The following is a 23,648-nucleotide window of genomic DNA, read 5'->3' on the forward strand; positions in this document are numbered from 1 at the left end:
GGTTGCTTAGTAATGCTGGATCATTTGTGCCTCAGTGCCTCACAGGGGACCTTCCTTTCAATCCTGCCCAGCTTTGTGTAACTCCACTTGGCTGCAGGGCCTCAGACATGGTCTCATCCAGGACATCTGTCATGCCATTTTTCCCTCCACCCTGCACCTAGAGTTTTCAAATTCACAGGAGAGATGACCCTGGGAACTTGCATCCCTGTGCCCCTCATGGTGTGTCTCTGTCTCTCTCCTCCACAGAATGAGGGTCCGATGAACATAAGTCACTTTAGCCTCATGGCTGACTCCCCCAGCTGGCCCAAGATATAAGATGCTCTGACAGCTTTACCTCCACTCTGCTGGAAGTCTAGGGGATGGGATTGCAGATCTGGCTTCCCAGGGCAGCCCTAGGCCTATCTGCCTGCATGGTCTACTCCACTGGCCAGCCCCAGGTTCAAGATGCTCTGACGGTCCTACCTCCACTTCATTGTGGGAGTATGTATGTATGAATTAATAAGTCAGAAAGTGGTGTATCCCATAACATATTAGTGTCCAAATGTAGAAAAAAATGGTAAAAATTAATGATGCTTCTCAGATGCTGCATAATCTGCCAATGACAGGAAGACTAGATGTGGCAAATCAGATAGTGAGTGTCCACTGAGACACTAAAACTGCCAATTGTGTACTACATAGAACTCCACTAACCAAGGGCTCCTTGGCTCAATGATCAGGCAATGCTGGACAGTACCTATGATATGAGCCCTGTGGACATCACATCATCTATCCTGGGGTTTGGTAAACCTTGCTGGGCGCTATGTTTGGTACAGGACTTTACATTCTAACTTTATGTATATTCCAGCAGCCTACAAGTGATATCACAGCCTTATACCACCCATATTTGTCAAAAATGGTAGATGCACTCCTCACTTGCATGCTGTAGTACATGGGGGATACACTGTGTTCATGTGTATCCCTGCAGAAAGGAGGAACTGCATACAAGAATTCCACAATATGGCAGGTCTGTAACCAATGAGCTGTACATGAAACTGCCTCTGTGTAAGTATGTGTGTCTTACAGCTCAATGAAAGAAAAAAATGAAATTTTGAGTTGATCTACTAACAGAAAACACAAGGGCACTGGAACACAGTCATTACATAATATCTTTCATTGGACTAACACGGGTTTTACAATTACTTTGGCAGAAATTGCACTTCCTTAATAAGCAAGTGGAATGTATTATGGATGACATCATAACCAAAGTGTCCTTCAAGCATCCAGGGCTTACCTAAGATGATCAAATATGGAAAATGACTAACGATATCAGACAGCCAGTGACATGTGCCTGAAAGCTATCATGTAGATAAGCACATACACCACAGAGTACAAATGAAAGACTAAGGAAATAATTCTATAAACTGCAGCAGCATAGACCATTGTCAATTAAGAGCAGATGAAAACTTTACTACACAAAGAAGAAGACTGGTAAGCACTTTCACACTATAGAGTGCTTCATCAGACCATAAAAGTATACAAGCCAAAACCAATTAAATATGATACAAGCTGAAATTCAACCAAGAAGAATACACATTGCATATAAACATCTCCAATCACATCTACCATTCAATTAAATGACAAAATAATTACTTAAATAAACCCCTAGATTTCAGGACCGGTTTCAAAGAGATGCGCCCATTCAACCATGGAGTTTTAACTGCCTCTAGCTTAATAATTCAATAAAGCTCATGATTCTCAGTATAAATTTTTTAGTCACCCCTCCTAATATTTTTTATGTAGACTGTAGTCTGTGCTGATGTAGTTTACAGAATTATACATTTGTGTCTGGCTACAGCACAGTTTGTTCTATAGTGGATTTTGTTACTTCACTAAGGAAATAATGTCAAAGGAAAGAGACAGCAGGGAATGCAACAGTATTAAGCAATGCACTTTTATTTCAGCAGGTGATGCTGCGTACCTGATAAAACTCTATTTAATGACCAATACCTCAAAGTTTCAGTGGTTTTCTTAGCAGAGGTGTAAATGAGCTCATAGTCAACCAAGTTCACTATGGATGTGTGTCTAGTGGCAGTCTTGAAGGGGGCATGTCATGTGCCTAGTTGTGACAGGGGTTATGATCACATACTCCCCACAAAAGGCAGCATGGCAGAAACTGGTCTGTGCTGTGCTGTTTAATGTGTGACTGAGGTAGAAGCTGACATCTTGACAGCATATGGAATCCATTGATCTTGACCATCATGCATATCTGAATCAGGAAGAGGAGATTATAAATGAGAGCATCACCACTGGTGCAAGTTACACATCCAGCCCTGCACATCTGTACTGTAGCTTCTTTGTAACATCCAGTGGACTTATAGAAAGTACACCATGTGGCAAATATTTATGTAGTAAACAGTACATTAGTAACCTGTTGTGACAACCTACCACTGCCAACCAGTAATCAAGAAGACTCAGTCCTCGCCACTGGCAACAGTGGGGGATGAACACTGGGAGGTTAATATGTACATACACAGTATTTCCAGATGCAGCACTCTGCATCAAGTGCAATTTTTCTTAAGAGCACACAGAGACCACAGTCATTCCGGGGCTGGTTTTTCCCTCTTTCTCCAGATTCCCAGTAAGACTCCTCAGTGGCACAGCTATAGAGTTGAGATCTCAGCTGAGGGACCAAACATAAAAGGTTGATGCAAATGTTTTGGTCACGGATGGTCTAAGTAGTGCCAATATGTCATGATGTCACATGGCACTGGTGGCAACTTCTCATGTAAGAGACATGTAATGCTACTCTGGCAATAGCAGTCCAACCATTGCTTTGCGTCCCTGCCCAAGTAACTGGCACACACACTCTTTGAGGTTTGATTTACACACACACTCACCTGGGAAAGGCTGACACAGATTTATTAGCTATACCCCCTTCTGCCCAGACTATAAGGTAGTTACCACTGCCACCAGTCACTCCTTAACAGCTATTTTAGGGCCCTTAACAAAGGGTGTCCAATCTTACTGTGTAATATTAATACAAATTATAGTTTGATCAAGAAAAAGGCTGTTAGGAGTGGCCCACACAGTGTCACCAAATAAATATGCAAGTGCTCTCAAAACTTAAATATCTCTACACAGATCAGCCACAATGAAAGGTTTAGATATATTTAATAATAAGTAATAAAGGAACAAGAAAATATTCAGTATATATTCGTGACATCAGAGTTCAGAACCACATGAAATATTTAAAATTATATTGCAGTACAGGCTGACACAAATAAAGAAAAATATCTAAACTAAGCGTCACTATATTCCTCACTGTATCTAAGAGAATTACTATACCCTAAGAACTTACAAACAGAGCAAGGCAGATGAGGTGAATTGTGTGTCTTGTTGTCAGGTCCAAGACAACATGCAGAATGCTCTGCCTCAATATCTAAAATATTACTGCTGGGATAGCTTGCAGAATGACATCACTTGTCATCTTACTTTTGGTTCCCAGGCAAACCCCCTACTGCTGGAAGCTGGCAGTATTTATCATCTACCTGTAAAAATACCTGGACAAGGGCTTTTGCTCAGATGTTTGGCAGGTGCTGGAAGTCATAAAACAATTGCATTCCTTCATACTTCCAAAGTAGCAATTAGTTCACCCCTAAGACAACACATAAAGCTTTCTAGTACAGACTTTGTATCTCTAGTTGCATTGAAACATCTTTATGGCCTAGCATATAAAGTAATTTAATTTCAAATATTTTTCTAAAGTTTGCTGGACTGAGGTTAACCCTCCAGTTTGCTCTATTAAAACATATACATTTAGACAGTTACAATAGTGCATATACATTTCTGTTCTCTTCCAGTAGGGCACACTGTGGATACATTTTAAGCACAATCACTTTAAAAATATCGTTTCAACACAAACATCTGTAGAAAGCAGTTTGATTTTGATATACACATGACATACAGTTGTAATACATTTGTAACACAAGCATTTTATATGACATGCAATGCTAATAGATTTGTAACACCAGCATCTTGTATAAATTAGTTTGATACTCACAAATGACATATAATTATTTACAAAATTCCAGCTAGCTGTGCTGGCAGTACCTCCTTTTGTCACACCTGTTTAGTAAATAGTGTATAGAATTGGCATATCAGTAAGGCTATTCTTTTTAACAAATATCACAAACTCAGAATGGAATTATTTATTACAGAAAAATACCATACACAACATACATGTATAATGCAAGATATGCCAGCAAACATAAAAGGTTGATGCAAATGGTTTGGTCATGGATGGTCTAAGTAGAGGTGCCAATATGTCATGATGTCACAAGGCACTGGTGGCAACTTCTCATGGGTGAGACATGTAATGCTACTCTTGCAATAGCAGTAGCACAAGCTTCAGATGGATGGAATGTGCTTGTTGAGCATGGCTCATGGCAGATATGGCTGCTGCTATGGCCCAAGCATGATGCAAAGTGTTCCCATGCTCAGTATGCATTGACCCATATTGGTCATGCAAAACCTGTATCTACTACTGTACAGTCAATGTACAAATGCATTCCAGATGCCATCTCCAAATGCCTCAGTTTCACATATAATTTGTGTCAGAGCTGCAACATTGACACATAGTTGCACATATCTAATCTTCCTACATCATGCAGAAGACCAAGAATCCTATCCATGCCACTGAAAAATCCCAGCAAGTTAACCCTGAAGATGGCAAAAGATCTGCTGTAGCAAAGCATCTTACTGAGTTACATCTGGATCTCACAGGTGGTGCAGATGAGATTCTTGTCATCTCACATATGCCACCCTCTCTGCACACATAATAAATGATGCAAAATAATGGCTATCTTGGACCTGCCAAAATCTGCCTGGGATGCAGCACTGGGTTCTTCATCATGCATGGAAAGGGACACTATAGAAGCAATTTGTTTCAGTAGTGCACCATCTTTCTAAGTCTGTCCCACTCCACTGTGTAAAGGTGCCCTGCTCAGCTGCATATTCAGTCAGATATTTTTGTCAGTGTCATTGGTTCACTGGTTAGCACAATTGTCTTTGCTACCAGAACAGAAAATGCTGTGGGATCTAGGTGCTTGGATTAATTTTTATGTTACTGATATTGTAGAGCAGTATAAGGGGATGCTTGCACTCCTGAGTGTGCCATCCTTTAGATGAGATGTTAAACTGAGGTTACATATGCATTAGTGGTAGTGGATACAAAAGCTCCATATCATTTTACCAACAAGAGTATGAAAACTCCCCAGTGCTCTGGCCAAATTTCTTATACTCTGTATGATTTCCACCTTAAGTCTCCTAGTAAAAGAGGCCACTGGTTTAGAAGGAGTGACCCACACAACAAAAGATAAACATATAAATAAATAAATACCTAACTAAATAAACAGATCTCTATCACCCATTTCAGAGTGCGCTAGCAAAACAGTTAAACCTGAGGCATTCTCATTCCCATTGTTACCACATGACTCTAGATTTGTTTCCTTTTCTTACAGCTCCTTCATTTCAAGAGATGCTGCCTCAGACTTTCTTTTGGGATAGCTGTCTCTTCCTAAACTCTTTTGAGATATAATTAAGAGTACCATTTTTTTCAGATGCCCAATGTAGTACATCGTTTTATGAAAGCATGACATTTTGCAGGACAGACCATACCCTCAACCAATGCAAAAGACTGAATTTCACTGTGCAGCTCATTCTTATAGAAAGTATGTTATTTTTGTTGTTTCATATCACATTATTGTGTTCCAGATGCAAAATACCTGTTTTATGCAACCATTATAGGAATTTGTTTAAATATTTTGTTCTAAAATCATAGGATATTTGCCAGTTCTTACATTTCTTTTCACAGGACACAAGACATAAAATAGGGGCTACGCAAACTAAATAGGACAATTAGTAACCCTAGATATAAAACACTACTTCTGCATACCTTCTGCTGATGGTAGTTGTAATGGTCATATCTGATTTGCTGTATGTATAAAAAAAGTAAGCAAAATGCCCATCAGAATGAATTTAAAACATATCCAGGCCAATGGTTAACAAGCAGAACAGCTACTACATAGCCTCAGGCATAACTGCATCTATATGCACATCTTACCCCAGCTGGCTTGCAGTGATACCCACGCCAGGTACTTCCAGACTTGTGGCCAGGATGCTTGAAGGCTATAGCTCCAGACTAGGACATTGTACCGAATTCTTGTAGTTTTTCAGACAAGAACTGGGATGTACGTATCCACCATGATCATACTGTGTATGTTGAATTTAGCATACATACATATCTGGTTGATACACAGGTGTATGTATCAAACAAATCCCCATTCAATTCATTAATACACAGTCAGTAAGACTGTAGCACTGGATTCTATTATATGCAAAGAAATGTTGACCGATGTGAACAGTATGTAATGCATTTTTGGAGTACAGAGAACAGTAATTTAATACCCTTACACAAAATCTGGTGTGTACATTAGACTGCCATCAAGAAAAGAAAAGATATCCACATCTTTTGTGAGGGATTGAACTGAGTCCACCATCAACTTGCGGTCTTTTATTAGAACTGTGTACCTCTTCCAGACATGAACACAGGTAGCCATGCGTTTCGTTGGGGATATGATGAAGCCCAGTCCATTGACTATGTTTCCCAAAACATGAAATCATCGTCAGGAAACTCAGTCTTTTTCCCAGCAGCTCAGAAGTTCAAGGGTTTTCACCTACATGAGATTGTGTAGGATATTAAGTTTCTTTTAGAAAAAACATTATTTTGATTATTTGTCATTGTGACGTCGGCTGCAAGAATTAGCACTATGCACGTATAGCTATTGTTAATCATTTGATAGTCATGGCCATGCACTGCTGAGGCAGGATAAACCATCTTTGAGTGATTACTGACCATTAAGACATCATCAGTCATTTGTAGTGACAGGCATAACTTTTTTATGCCAGAAGTTTCAGCCAGCCATGCAGGGCTTGTCCTCATCCCCTTGCAGCCTGCTTGATGACCTCAGTTTCCCCATTATTGAAGCTGTCAATTCTATATCAGACTTGCATTACTGAATATGCTGAGTTGTGACATGCTGTACTTATGCGACAAATACAATTTCCATACATCACCTCTTGTGTGCATGGCCATCTTTGTGGACATGCTGTGGGACATGATGTTGGACATTCCAAAACAAGGGCAGCAGTGCTACTCCAGGTGAGATGACTGATAGCCGTAGTGCTCTCAGTTTCTGAAGCAGTGGGGATCTAGTACTGTGGAAGTGCCCCTGGAACCATTTGGCAAGAGTATTTTAATGAATTTTCAAATATTTTAAAGCCCAGGTAGTATTGCTTAGATTAATGACATCCGACTTTTACACACTGTAGTTTATCTCTCTCTCTCTCTCTCTCTATATATATATATATATATATATATAAGTATATATACACACACACAAATATATGCAGAATATGCAATATATGCAATACTGTAAGTGATATTTGCAACTTAGCAAAGTTGAAGGCTACAGTTTATAACTATAGTCTAGAATGGAAGACAGACAATAGTTTAGTTTCTATGTGCATATTCCTTTACACCTGCTAGCAAAATGCCTTCCTCTGTTACTACATTGTTTATTCACTCACCTGTCACCTCTAGATCATTGCATGTCACATCAATTTTTGGGGATTTTTAATCTGTAGTGGAAATTTGCTTTAGTAGTGTCTCACTCTATGCGCAATGGCTAATGTCAACAGTAAAGGAGTGAGAAGGCTGCTATTCAATTAGCCATAAACATGATTAAGTTTTCCCTCTTGCATATGCACTGGTGTTTGTGGCAGGCTGTCATCCACAGATTAACTCAGTACTACTCTTTGCCATGTGCATGGTCCTGTACATCTGCCTGCTACTTACAGCTCTATGCCCAGGTTCTTAGGCATGGATGTCTCAACCTGACTGCTGCATGCTGTGTCTCCTACCTCCTCTAGAGACCAGTCCATAGCTATGCAGTGGCCTGAGATGCTCGTCTCTCAGGAGTGAGCTGGTGTCCTATCTTCTTAACTGATTTTACCTGTGCCTGAGTTGGTAATTCATCCCAGATCATCCAGGTTCCAGGTCACAGTCCAGACTTTATCTCTGTCTTCTAAACAGTTGAAATATCACAAGTCTGATAGCAGATAAGCTATTTTTGTGAATGCATACTTACAAATCATAGTACATCCAGAGGGAATATGAGTAGTTTCAGTGCAGCATTGTACTGCGGTGTTTTTTTGTAACCTATATCCACTTCTTGACAGGATCACGATCAAGTCTAATGGCTTCTCTCTACCTGACCTCAGTTGGCCTATTTATTCCAGGGAAGTTGGAGCCAGGAATCCCCAGTCATGGTGAGAGCCCTGTCACCCATTTGATCCTGCCCAGTAATACCAATGTGTTGACATGAAGTGCAGTGAGAGTGGGTGGATGGTACTGAGACAGCTCCAGGAATACCAATGTGTTGACATGAAGTGCAGTGAGAGTGGGTGGATGGTACTGAGACAGCTCGCAGGCTCTGCTCCTCCCCTGACATACCACCATTCTCCACTTCACTAGCAGATATTCTGAACTCAGCTATAGCTGTCTTCTGAGAGGTAGCATCCCCACACATGTGAATTCCCTTCAGCTTACTGTATGAGGTGGAGCAAGGGCTTGCTAGTCCCAGCTCCATGGTGTGAACACCCGTGCTCCTTACACATGTCCCTCACATGCCAAGCAACAGCCACTCACTCACTCACATTCTCCCCTGCCAGTGCCTACAGATGCCCAAGCTGCTACTGAAACTCGAGGTGTCCTCAGTCTAGTAAGGACTTCATCCCTGTTTGCTAAGGAGGTGTCTCTCAGTACTGTAATGTGAAGGTACTTCTAAATGCACCAATAATTATATAATAATAATAATGATCACAAATTGTACTGTTGTGTACATCATTCAGTACTGTGCTGTTTGATTTTTGTGTGTCACAGCTTAGACAGACTGCAATGTTTTCTGAAAGATTTATGTTGTGTGTGGTATGACATTTCTTAATTTGTAGAAGCTTTCTGAAACTCTTCTACTAGAGAAGCAGAGATTATGCTGCATTGAGTAAGGATTGGGAAACAGCGCATTCAGTTCAATGTCCGTCTTTGCAATTAGTTGTTTTGAAAGCTGTGGCATGTGAAAGTAGTGGGTAATTTTCTTTTCTTCAAGTTGGGTTGATTAAATTAGGAAAGGAATCCTGAATGCAGTCACCTATAAATAGAGTGTATGGCGGTGTGTGACCCCATGTAAACAATCACCCCACTGTAACAATGATGTGCCAGTATCCAATCCCTCAGGGGTTTAACCCACAGCCATCATCACTTATAACTTCAAAGGTACTACATTTACATGCTGAGCTATATCAGCAGTCCTGGCTCTGGAAAATTCTGGGTTTTTTCCACTGTGACCCACATGTATTTTGTGGCCCTGGAGAAAGCATACCTCTGTATAACATGTAATGTCTTCTGGGAGGTACTACAAAAGTACATAGTCTCGGGGTTGCTGTTCTGTACCTTTCAGTCTTTGTATTTGTGTCACTGCTGAGTGAGAGGTGTGCCTACAGTTTTACTGCTCAGCTGAATGCATTCAAAGCCATTATACTATTTGGTCAAGAGCATACTTTGTCTCCAGTCCTGTTACTGATTATAAGGAATAGTCATATCTAATGCATGGAGTATTCTGTATGGGAATGCAATAGTTGTAACCTTGTTGTTTGCAGGTGATGATACCCTCTCCAGCGTGCAATGAAGCATTTTACTGCTGAGCATGAAGTTGATGGGATAAAAATCAGCACATCAGAATCTGATAAAGTTCTTTTCCAGAAAAGAGTGGATTGTTGTTTGAATGAAAGAGGGGAAGAAACTACCCTAAATGAAGGGTTGTAGGTGTTTTGAGTTCTTGTTTGTAGGTGAGGGCAAATCGAATTAGGAAAGTAGCCAGCGGATGATTATAGTGATGACATTACTGGAGACTTTGCACTGGACTGTCTAAATAAAGTAAATAGTGAGTCAAAGGACAAATCTCTCAATCTGCTGGTCCATATTTGTTTCCATCTTCATATATAGCTGTAAGCTTTTGGTTGTGATTGAAAGAATGAAAGGATGAAATAATGGATACAACTGGCAGAAATGTGATTTCTTCCAAAGGATGTTGGTCTCACTTTTTGTGGCAGAATGAGGAACAAAGCAGTCTAGAAAGATCTCATGGTAGAGTCACTGATGTGTTTATTCATACAAGTCAGTTGAAGGGGTTTGAAATCCTAGCAATGGTGCCCCACTGGCATCTGGCATAGGAAGAGTACGAGGCATGATTGCTTGACAACGGGCACTGGGACAGACCCACGACATGTTGGAAAGGGAATATTCTTCAGTTTGCATGGGAGTTCCTAGCAATTCTGCAAGATGAGCTGGAGACTGTTGAAGGAGAGAGGGAAGTCTGGTCTGTCCTACTCGGATGTTGCCACCATGACCCATACCAGCATAAGTAGCTTCAAATGAATGGATAGCTAACTGAAGACTCTCTCAAGTTTCTAATAGCTTTTATGTTGGAAATCTGAAATGTGAGCCAACTGCAAATACAAATAACTGAAAGTGCAATCTGACACTGAGGGACAAACATATGTAGAAGAGACCAAAAGGAAAGCAAAAAAAAAAAAAAAAAGAAATATGTTACAGGGTTGTTGGGAAATTTTCCAGTTTATAATTCCAGTGGCTATATTAACCACTGGAAAGGGTATATTAATGCACAGAATTGAAAAAGATCTCCCATTAGCAGCTAATGAATGTATCACTACAACAATCACCACTTATAAATACCCTCAAGTAGAAATTTTGTTTGCACAAAGACGTAGAAGGGTCACCATTGTGAGACTTTCTGAAGAGAAAATGGCTATCAGAGAAGAGAGAGCATAGTTTTCATGTGCACTATTTTATTTGGACTTGAAACTGGACCCTATCATCCACTAACAGTCTAACATTTCTTTTTTATCAAAAACCTGCTTCTTGGTGCTATGAAAAAGGACTGCTAGGACTGTACCATAGGCTATAGATTATTATTCTGGAATCATGATTCACTAGTAAATACTGCTGCCTACTGACAATGAGAAATCTGAAGAATTTATTGGAATGATTTGTCCTTAATGTGTTAGTAAAGACAGCACTGCTGTAAATATATGAAAAGAACTTGCTTTTATAAACATAGTATTCAACAACATTGCCGGCTTTTATTACCTTAGCAGTAGATATGAAATGCTAATTTCAATTAAATAATAACTTTTATTTAAATATAGTATTAATTCTTACCTAGTACAAGAGGATATTTAATTTATACTGTTACATAGCCTCTTGTCATATCTTAAATGAAGATAGAGACATTTGACATGTCCTTGTGGTCCAGCCATAACTGCAAATGATGGCAGAGAATGATTGCACCTACATATATTATTACATTGATTAATGACTGTAAATTTCAGTCAGCATTTGTGCTAAACTGTTAGTTTATTGTTTTAATGAATGTGTTAACAGCCCTTCTATACCAGTTATAGTCATCTGTTGCTCCGTTTATGTTATGTTACTCACATCGTCACAACAGTGGTTTGGATAGGTTCCTTCAAGTCAGCACATTTTCCCAGTTAAGAAGTCATTGCTGTAATAACACCTCATATAGCTCTAGACACTGTACTTCATATGGGTAAGAAGCATTCACTGAATAAACTATAAACATTAAAACTGAAAATGATGTAACCAAAGTAATAGATATAAAAATGGTTTTAGAACTAATTGTCTGTAGTCTCATTTTCCTCCATTACAGATAAAAAACAGGACACTTTCAGTTGTCATGAACAAACACACTGGTTTTGGAGCAAACAAGCTTAAAATACATATTTAATTATCTGTTAGTTGTGTCATTATAACCATCTTAACCAAATGTAAGGCAGAAAAAATGTGCATTCCAAATATCTTAAATTAGCTGCAGTTTAGAATGTAATCTGTTGTCCACAAGCTCTCTTAGTCAAATATCCAACAACAGGAAATGGCCGAGGCACAGATGTGAAACATGAATGAAAGAAGACAGTTCATCTGCAGAAAGCCAAAACAACCACAATAAGTACACACTGTGACAAAACATATTAAACAGCAAAATACTGAACAGCTGACAGTGACTCCAAACCACTAACCAGCTGTTCAGTCAACAGCCTTTCCCATACTGCATGGTTTAGCAACTGCTGTATGAAATCTTATCCAAGGAAATCAAACAATAAATAAAGATCAACTATGTTTAAAAGCAATAATTCAGTTAAAGGAATCTGTCAGATCTTTGAACCAACAGCCCCTGTGCTGCAGCTGAATCTTAAAAATGGCTTAACAATTAATCAAACTTTATTTTCATTTATTTTTTTAATATATACAATGATAGTATATAGAGCATGCCAAAGTCACTAAGGGTCAAATTGTACTCTTTTTCAACAGGGTGCTGTAAGAGATATTCCCTTTTCACTAAAGTACAGCAATTTCAGAGTTAAATGTATTAACAAAATAGTTCGGAGTAAAGCCACAGTATGGGCAGTGTGGGTTGGTATGTGCCATTAATGAAATATGAGCTTGAATTCCATTTTATATTCATTTTTTTAGAAATTCAAGCAGAGTTTTGACTCCTGTCACTAGTTCCAAACTGAACTACAGAAAATTAATTAATTAAATTCATTACTAAAGCTCTAAGATTTTAAAAGATTCTTAAATACTCAGGATGCTTATTTTTAAAATGTTATTGAAAAGTTGAATAAAAAAGACGTTCCATATTCATGTCAACCTTGATAATCTTTAAACCATTTTATTTCCATTTATTCATCTTTGCATTACAAAACAAAAGCAGACTGGGTGTCATTTGATGATTACAAAAAGAAGAAAAGCCTCTTTCAGTCCTTTCCATATTGCACTGCATTTGGAAATAACAGCAACAGTGTGTAACATACAATAAATTATTTTGTACTGTCTTGTTCTCATATTCTTGATTTCTCTCTCTTGCTATCAGTCTCTTCTTTTTCACTTTCCTTCGCTCTTTCTATTTCACTAGATCAACTTTTTGAGTGTTACTGCAGTTCATTCCCAATGTGAAAATAAAATAAAGTATACTGGTTTGAATTTTGTGAGAGGAATACTTTGAGTGATACGTTGACACACCATATACACAGGGACACATGCTTATGTATGCTTATATAAACCATCTCCATTGATGTAGGAAGATAAACTCTGACTACAACCAAGGTAACCCTAGTGCTGTTAGTGGTTTGGGTGTGTCTTGAAGCTTGCATAGGGATGATGGGTGTGCCTAACCAGGGTGGAAGGGTGCTTAACCAGAGCTGTCCAATGGCATGATTCTTTGGTGGTTGAGTAGCAATGAAAAGACAGCCCTGCATTGGTATTTGTCTACCAAGGCATGTATGTGGCACCTTCATTGTTAGCACATCAGAGTGTGGACTTGCAAGACAAAGACTTTGTGGCCCCAGTGGTAACACAGGATACACGTTCCCCAATCCATTGAAAGGTCTAAGACATAGACTATATGCCCTCATTGTTGGGATGCCAGTGATAGCAGAAACTACTCATAAGGCTGTCTGGAGCATGGACAATCCGAAAGGCTCTGGAGATATGCAATGTGGAGAATGAACAGACTCATCTCTTACCTGGCGAGAGTTTATAGTCAGTATGTGCAGGGGCAAAAAATAATACAGAAAAAAAAAGACAGACATATTTCCTTATTTTAAGTTGCTGCATCACTGAAGTAGGAATTACCTTTTATCTTTTTACATCAATTCCAATTTAATTAATGGCTGCTAAGAAAAGGAAATGTACTGCATTGTACGGATAAGTTTGGTGTAATTGTTAAGGTCTTCATCTCATAGACACAAGGTACAGGATCTGATTCTAACCTTGGCTATTGGCTTGGCTTAAAATAGTCCTTCAGGGGCCTAGTATTCACCTATGCATCTGTTAACCTATTAGAATGAGATAAGAAGACAATGGGGTTAGGGAAATTTCTCTTTCGCCCCATTATTGTACAAGCTCAGAGTTAGGTTATATAACATTGCAGGTGGGATGGGGACACAGCTTCTAATATAGAGAGGTTGTATGGTGCTTGCCTTCCTGCAAAAACACTGTTTTTCTATTTTTTGATAATCTTTATAATACATATTCATAACAAAATGGGCTGATGATTTGTGGTACAATAAAAGATGTTCTCCAACATTTAAGAACAAAATTGTATGCATGTATGTTATGTGCCATTTGGGTGGCACAGTGGATAGCATTGTCAGCTCACAGCAAGAGGTTCCTTGCTTCGATTCTTGGCTGGGGTGCCTTCTGTGTAGAGTCTGCATGCCCTCACTGTGTTTGATTGGTTACCTCCGGCTGCTCCGGTTTCCTTCCACATTACAAAAATATTCAGTATGTGGATTGGACCCTCTAAACTGACCATAGGTGTGAGTGTGCATGCAAGTGTGTGGTGTGGAAGAACTACTGCAAAAGAGCTAGCCACACAGCAGTGTAAACCTTGGCTCTAGATGATGGTCACTGTTGAAGTGAAAGCCCAACCCCATGTATAAAAATGGGAAATAAGGAGCTGTGGATGGACGATGGTTGCATGGCATATACGTTTTGGTTAGGTTAGGGTTAAGTGTGTATATCTATATCTGTATCTATATCAATATTATAGACAATGAACCAGATATTCAAAATATCCACCAGAATATGTCTACATCTCAAATGTCAACATACTCAACACACTACAATGCATGTGTCGAACATAAACCTTGGTGTATGCAAAAAGTACTTAAAAAACTTAAGAAACTAGACAAAAACACCATTTTTTTGCAAGGGTGCAAACACCCCCCTGCACCCCTTATGTGGGGGAGGGGCTTCACACCAATGCCTCTTGCTTGTACTTCTCAACCTTTTAGTGCAGGACATCTGAACTAAGCCAGACAAAATGGTGGGACAAAGGCCCAAAAATAGAGACATATTTTAAATATTGTTTTTATAAACTTTGAAAGTTGCTAGTGTAAAAGGGTTTGTTTTAACATGCATTTTCTGAAGGATATGAAGTCTGAAACTTAAATGTATATCATTATTTGGTGACTTCAATTCTCAGATCATCTCAATGATTTGTCAAAAAAACAAAAAATTTATGAGGAACAGACGAAAAATATAAGCAAAATATCTGGACATTCTGTGAAAATTTGAAGAGTTGAGAGGTATGCTCCTGTTAATTATATATGCTAACTCTTAGATCATACAGTATTGGGAAAAGTTCCCCAGCCCCATAAATTGTGTGAGCTTACACACCTGTTAACATTCTGCTTAGTCCTCTTTATTTTGTTGAGTAAACAGCTGTCAACCAAAATGACGTTTGACAAAACCTCAGAGCATCCATATTTATATCTATACGTCTATATATATATATATATATATATATATATATATATATATATATATATGTATGTGGGTATGACTGAAATCTCATTTGACTGACTTTCATTTGACTGAAACTAAAATACTTAATTTTCAAAATACTGAAAACTTACTTGACTTAAACTCATAATACTGAAACATTACAATGCTAAATTTCAAAATACTTACTTCTAAACCATAGACATGCACACTTACAATACCAATGACTAATTCTTTCCAGAACTTAAAAACTACTTATGTACTCTCTTAACAGAAACCGGATGATGTAAAACCAAACTAGGTGGGGGCTACACCCCCCACATCCCCCAATGTGGGGGGCTATGCACCCCACCCTATCTATATATACTAACTCCAGGATTGCACTACAGTGGGGAAAAGGACATATACCTTAAACTTACCTTACAGTAGTCTACATGCTGCCACTACTGCTGGGAATGCACAAAACATCCACCATATTACTTAAGATACATCCCCTAAAAATATAAACAGACATACCCACATTTAGAAACACTACTTTCTACATGACCTTCTGACAATCAGTACTGTAAGTTACAGTAATTCTTTTTATCATAAGCAAGTCACAGGAGAAGGGAAATCCACATCATGTCTATGGCATACAATTCAGTATAATGTGATTCAGTCAAATGAGTTTTCAGTATTTTGAACATTTGGTATTATAGTCTCCGACGAATGAAATTCAGTCAAATGAGATTTCAGTCATATGAAGTAGACGCATGTATGTATGTATGTGTGTATATATATGTATATATATATATATATATATATATATATATATATATATATATATATATACATACACATATAGATAGATGCATCCATACATCCATATATCTATATATATATATATATATATATATATATATATATATATATATATATATATCTCTATGTATATATATATATATATATATATATATATATATATATATATATATATATATATATATATATATATATATATATATATATATATATAGATATATATATATATATATATATATATATATATATATATTAGCTGCCACAGTTTGGTCACCTAAGAGATGGAAGTCAGGTTTGCAAAGTCACACAATTCTCAGGACTGGATAATATACCTTTTCCACAATATTATGCAATCTCAAAAGTAGTATATGTAATTAGCAGGGGTATGGGAGTTGCAGGGGGCTTACCTCCCCCAGCAAAATTATATTTTCTTTTAGTTCTTTTTAATTTTAATTGTTCATGCATGGAAGTTAGTGCTCGGTATATGCATACTAATATGTTGACATTTGCTTCTCATCTATAGATATATATATATATATATATATATATATATATATATATATATATATATATATATTTATATATATACAGATCTGTTGTGACTGAGTGAGATGCTAAAAGATCAGAGCAGAAAGATTGCAGCAAAAATGTAAAGCATTATAAAATGATAGCAAAAAAAAAAAAAACCCAAACAAACAAACAAAACAAAAACAGTTTCCTTCTGTGATTCACTAAAATTATAACAAACTTTCTTCATTCATCTGAGCAGAGGTAATGCTATAGAAAAGTTTTTTTTAAGGTGAAGTATAAGGTAAGGGTTAGGGGCAGGGACTGTCTTAGGGTTAGTATGGATGGTTCATCTAAGTAATGCATGCTAACCCTAACCCTTCTCCTGTCTATAACCCCAACTCCATACCTTCCTTAGAAAAAATCTTTTGGTAGCATCACCTTTACATGAGGACCTCAGGCTCACAACACACACACCAACATGTTACCTAGACCTTACTCTAATTCTAACCATTAAATGCTCATATACACTCTCACTCTGTATTGCTGACATATCTGAAAGTTTCAGCAGTAACATCCAACCAAATCAATACACTGTCTAGCCCCTTAAATAACCTTTCAGTAATCATAGTCTACTACCACATGTTCACACACTTCCACCCCCAAACCCATACTCACCTTCAGAAATTCATCTTCCTGCTTCACACATATATGGCTTAATATTAGGCTTAATATCAGAGCTTTGGCCGGCTAACATCTACTTGAAATCAGCTGGATGTATAAGTGAATTTAAATACACTATTATCTGCTCTTTTGCATATAGTACTGTATTTAAATTTATTTATTTATGTTTTTCACTGAATATTAACTCAACTGAAGTTGTGGCTGTCTTTCTACAGAGTACTTTTTAGAATTTCTGTGTAGCCATTGATAGCAATGGGGGTAGTTTCACCTCATCACTGACATTCTGTCTTGCCTTATATAAGTGGTACATTTTGAGTTATCTCTGCTTAATATGAGAGCTTTGGCCGGCTAACATCTACCTGAAATCAGCTGGACGTATAAGTGAATTTAAGTACACTTTTATCTGCTCTTTTGCATATAGTACTGTATTTAATTTATTTGTGTTTTTCACTGAATATTAACTCAACTGAAGTTGTGGCTGTCTCTACAGAGTACTTTTTAGAATTTATGTGTAGCCATTGATAGCAGTGGGGGGTAGTTTCACCTCATCAGTGACATTCTGTCCTGCCTTATATAAGTGGTACATTTTAAGCTACCTGTGCTTAATATCAGAGCTTTGGCTGGCTAACATCTACCTGAAATCAGCTGGATGTATAAGTGAATTTAAGTACACTTTTATCTGCTCTTTTGTATATAGTACTGTATTTAATTTATTTATTTGTGTTTTTCACTGAATATTAACTCAACTGAAGTTGTGGCTGTCTCTCTACAGAGTACTTTTTAGAATTTATGTGTAGCCATTGATAGCAGTGGGGGGTAGTTTCACCTCATCAGTGACATTCTGTCCTGCCTTATATAAGTGGTACATTTTAAGCTACCTGTGCTTAATATCAGAGCTTTGGCTGGCTAACATCTACCTGAAATCAGCTGGACGTATAAGTGAATTTAAGTACACTTTTATCTGCTCTTTTGTATATAGTACTGTATTTAATTTATTTATTTGTGTTTTTCACTGAATATTAACTTAACTGAAGTTGTGGCTGTCTCTCTACAGTTAGTTCCCCACCCACCCTCTCTGTTCTTCTTTTCGTGTTGATGTTGGTGGCTTTGAAACTGCCTGCCCCTCTTGTAAATTTGTATTTGGATACTCCTTCTGGGCCCATCTCATTTGCTCACTCAACTGAGTGCAGTGAGATCATATTCTGATTTCAGGCACTCCTACTGTGTACAAAGAAAGCATTTGGGAAGGACAACCCCTGTAGCCTCTCAATCCTGCTCTGTTTCCTCCCTCAAAAAAAAAAAATATATTTTTTTTTTATTAAGCTGCTCTTACTGTAACTGTCTTAGTTGCTCTTCTGCATGATGTTATCTGTTCAGATGCTCTTAGGTTAGTACTAGGCTAATTGCCCTTGTAGGTCATTTTAAGCCTAGCCAATTACTCCATGTGGTTATCAAACCCTGCACCTTTTGTCTGCAAGGTAAACGCCTTAACCATTCTGCCATCCTCCCACCCCTATTCTGCACTAATTACTGCTTGTTAGTAGCCTTCTAATTTACTGTCTTCTGCACTTGTTTTTTAGTCATTTGTTAATTTAATTGCATTTATTTGAACAATATTTACCGTAGTGTTGCTACACACTCGGGTGTGCTGGTCTGCTTTTCTGTAACAAAAAAAAAAAATGCTAAGCTTGTTTCCTGTGTTTCCTGTAACTAGTCAAGTCCAGATACAGACTTGCTGTATCCAGGACTGTTGGTAAGCTTCTGAGCCCCCCAAGCCTTTCTGTGTTGGAGGGAAGCCTTCTAGCTTATCAGTGGGAGTGGTAAGCACTAGGTAACTTATCTACCACAGGAAGAGTGGGTTTTGGCCCTGAAATTTTAGTTCATTGGCCATTTGGGCAGTTTTTTCATCTCTTTCTACTTTCTGGTTAAAAGCCTGTTTTTCGGTTGGTCCCCACCTTTCCTATAACTAGTGTAGTCCAGGCACAGATCTGCTGTATCCAGGACTGTTGGTAAGCTTCTGAGCCCCCCCAAGCCTTTCTGTGTTGGAGGGAAGCCTTCTAGCTTATCAGTGGGAGTGGTAAGCACTAGGTAACCTATCTACCACAGAAGGAGTGGTTTCTGGCCCAGAAATTATAGTTTATTGGCCGTTTGGGAAGCTTTTCCATCTCTTTCAACCTTCTGATTTAAATGCCTGTTTTTGCACTTGTTTCCTGCCTTTCCTGTTACTAGTCTAGTCCAGGTACAGATTTGCTGTATCTAGGACTCTTTGTAAGCTTCTGAGCCCCCCAAGCCTTTCTGTGTTGGAGGGAAGCCTTCTAGCTTATCAGTGGGAGTGGTAAGCATCAGGTAGCCTATCTACCACAAGGGGGGTGGTCCCTGGCCCAGAAATTGTAGCTATTGGCTGTTTGAGCAGTTTTTTTCCATCCCTTTCAACTTTCTGGTTTGAAAGCCGCACTTGTGCCTGTTTCCCACCTTTCCTATAACTAGCCTAGTCCAGTTACAACGTTTCTGTATCCAGGATTGTTAGTAAGCTTCTGAGCACCCCAAGCCTTTCTGTGTTGGAGGGAAGCCTTCTAGCTTATCAGTGGGAGTGGTAAGCACTAGGTAGCCTATCCTCCATGGGAAGAGTGAATTTGGGCACAGAAATTGTAGTTTATTTGGCCATTTGGGCAGTTTTCCATCTCTTTCAACTTGCTGGCTTAAAAGTCTATGTTTGTGCTTGTTCCCCACCTTTCCTGTAACTATTCTAGTCCAGGTACAGATTTGCTGTATCCAGGACTCTATGTAAGCTTCTGAGCCCCTCAAGCCTTTCTGTGTTGGAGGGAAGCCTTAGGTGGGAAGCATTAGATAGCCTATCTACCACAAGAGGAGTGGTTCCTGGCCCAGAAATGGTAGCTATTGGCCAGTTGGGCAGTTTTTTCCATCTCTTCCAATGTTCTGGTTTAAAAGCCGCACTTGTGCTTGTTTCCTACCTTTCCTGTAACTAGCCTAGTCCATATACAGAGTTGCTGTATCCAGGACTGTTGGTAAGCTTCTGAGCCCCGCAAGCCTTTCTGTGTTGCAGGAAAGCCTTCTAGCTCATCAGTGGGAGTGGTAAGCACTAGGTAGTCTGTCTACCATGAGAGGAGAGGTTCTTGGCCCAGAAATTGTAGTTTATTGACCATTTGGACAGTTTGTCCGTCTCTTTCAACTTTCTGGTTTAAAAGACCACATCTGCGCTTGTTTCCCATCTTTCCTGTAACTAACCTGCTGGGTAGCACTAGAAAGCCTTAAACTGATACAAGCCTTCTAGCTTAGAAGAGAGACTTTGGCATGATTAAGTATCAGTTTTCTGTACTTTCTTGCTATACGTAACTGTTTTCCACCTAAACATAGATTTTCCAGCATTTATTGTGATTTAAAAGCTTGTTTTTTTCGCATATTGTACTTATTTGACTGGCTGCACTTTTAAAAATTTGTTTTTTGTTTAAATAATTTGTTTAACTGTTGTAGGCTACACACTAAAGTGTGTTAGCCTTTTCTGATCGTTTGTAGTCATTTAAAGCTGTTTTAAGTGTATTTTTTTTTACTATTTTTGCCTTATCTTTTCAAAAAAAAAAAAAAAAACAAAAACAAAAAAAATTCCTTGTTTCCCACTTTTCTAAGCTAGTATGGAAAGGTGGTTCACACAGCCTACCTTGACCTCGCCAAGGCTTTCGACACCATTCCCCACTCGGGTATTACAGAAAAACTCACCAGCCTGAACATAAACCCCTACGTCACAAGATTGGTTTCCAACTGGCTTACAGACAGAACTCATACTGTAAGAATAGCGGGCTCCAGGTCCGACTCTAAACTAGTCACAAGTGGTGTCCCACAAGGCTCGGTCCTGGGACTGCTACTATTTGGCATATACTTCTCAGAAGTACAGGCAAACACAGGAGGATTATGGCTAACCAAGTTTGCCGATGACTGCAAACTGGGAGCCATAATTGACTCTCCAGCTGACATGGACATCCTCCAAAAGGGCCTTACTGAGATGGACACCTGGTGTTACAATCATGGCCTCGAGCTAAATGCGAAAAAATGCATAGTCATCCCATTTGGGAAAAACAAAACACCCACGAATTACCACATAGGTGGCAGCCCCCTTAATACAGAAGAGGTAATAAGAGATCTGGGGACCCAGGTAGATAGTAATCTCTCCTTTGACAATCATATTGCCAAAGTAGTTAGGAAATCCTTCTATGTGGCCCATCTAATTACTAAAGGGTTCGCATCTAGAAATAAAGAGGTTATAGTGCCCCTCTACTCGTCACTCATTAGACCCATCATAGGGTACAATGCCCCATTTGGAATGTACCTCACAAGACACTTCCAACAGCTGAAAAGACCACAAAAGTACCTCAACAAGAGGATTACTGGCCTCAAACATATGTCCTATGCAGTCCAACTGAAAAAACTACGGCTGTACTCAGTGGCATACCGCTTACTCAGTGGTTATCTCTGCCTGACTTACAGAGCCATGTCCAACTCAGAATTACTGGACATGCTCCACCTAATGAAATCCAAGTCACTATGAGCCACAAGCCTCTAGTGAGCTAAACCTCATCCCAACAATAAATAGAACATGCTGGAGGAATAGATTTCTGTCACAGAGACTCCCCATGCTTTGAAACAAAATTCCAAATTACATCAGGCAGAGCCCCTCACTAACACTCTTCAAGAGAAACCTTGACGAGTGGATGGGTAACAGAAAATACACCCCTGGGATCACTTCATTGGCTCTGCTTGACAGAGGATCAGTTAATTAATCAATGGGGTGGTGAAAGCCGACACACTCTGGCTAGGCTTATAAATACCCTAGGGTAGATAGCCTAGTACCTACCTATAAACATTTGAACACGTCCTCAGCTCTTAACTAAACCAACAATGTGTACAGCACAGGCTTCCTTCTAGTGAATTGACATAACTCATAAGTATATTTTACTACATGTATATGTATATATAAAAGCCTTTGCTTTCTTTTTTGGATTGGTGCAATTTCTACATTTTTTTATTTTGCTGGTTAGTTTGGCTTGTAGACATTGATGCTGTGTGCATCAATGCTTCTGCACAATGATATGTATATATCAATACATATATATGCTCACATGTCTACATGTGAATGAACATACATGAGTGAGTACACACACACACACACACACACACACACACACACACACACACACACACACACACACACACACATACATACACACACCTGACTTTTTCTGAGGAAGACATATTGCAGTATTCTTTTTAACCAGACTGACCTTTTACTCTATAGGATCACAATTTTAATAAGAAAAAATTAATTCCCAATTTCACGTTCATGTTTAAAGCCTATATTGAATATTAGCCCACTGAAAAAATCTTCCTTTATGTCTCTTTTTGTTCTGTTTCTGTGGAAAAAGAACATTGCAAATATTCCATTTTATTGGCCTCTCATTGTATAGAAGACAGCTGCAGTTGTTGTAGGAAATATATATATATATATATATAATTTGGCTAAAATTGTTACTTGTTATGCTCAGTTATCCCATTTTCTGCACATTTGATATGTGTGTGTGTGTGTGTGTGTGTGTGTGTGTGTGTGTGTGTGTGTGTGTGTGTGTGTGTGTGTGTGCTTCTGTCTATTTTTTATCATTCCTCTGATTACATAATATAGATGCTGTGTACTTTGCCTATATACTTGCTTCATTTACTAGTAGCTGTGTAGGTTTAAATCAATTTATATCTTTAAGCTGTTAGTTCACCATATATGCTGGGTATAGGACAATGAGATCATCTTTCTGAATCACATAAAAGTCCAACTTCCTTTAATAAAATAACATCATACTGACAGAGACAGCTTGATAATACAAAATATCCAATCTATGTTTGGGGTGAGATCATTCATTAGGTTCTTTTCCTAGACTTTCAATAGCAAATGGGGCAAATCCTTAATCCTCTCTATACAACAGTCCTTTTAGCATGCATGGGTAGTTTAGTACACAAGATCAATGTTATTTATGAGTTACAGGTATATTTCGTCATGTAGTCCTGGGTTGGATTACATTGTTCTCCCTTTGTGTACCATGTGAATATGATGAGGTCACTTAACTAGACAATTTTCTAGGTTCAGCCCTAAAAAGAGGCACTGATGCCTTCTCAA

The sequence above is a fragment of the Protopterus annectens genome, chromosome 15.part0, assembly GCF_019279795.1.
Source record: "Protopterus annectens isolate FY-2018-M chromosome 15.part0, PAN1.0, whole genome shotgun sequence".
Taxonomy (NCBI): Eukaryota; Metazoa; Chordata; order Ceratodontiformes; family Protopteridae; genus Protopterus; species Protopterus annectens.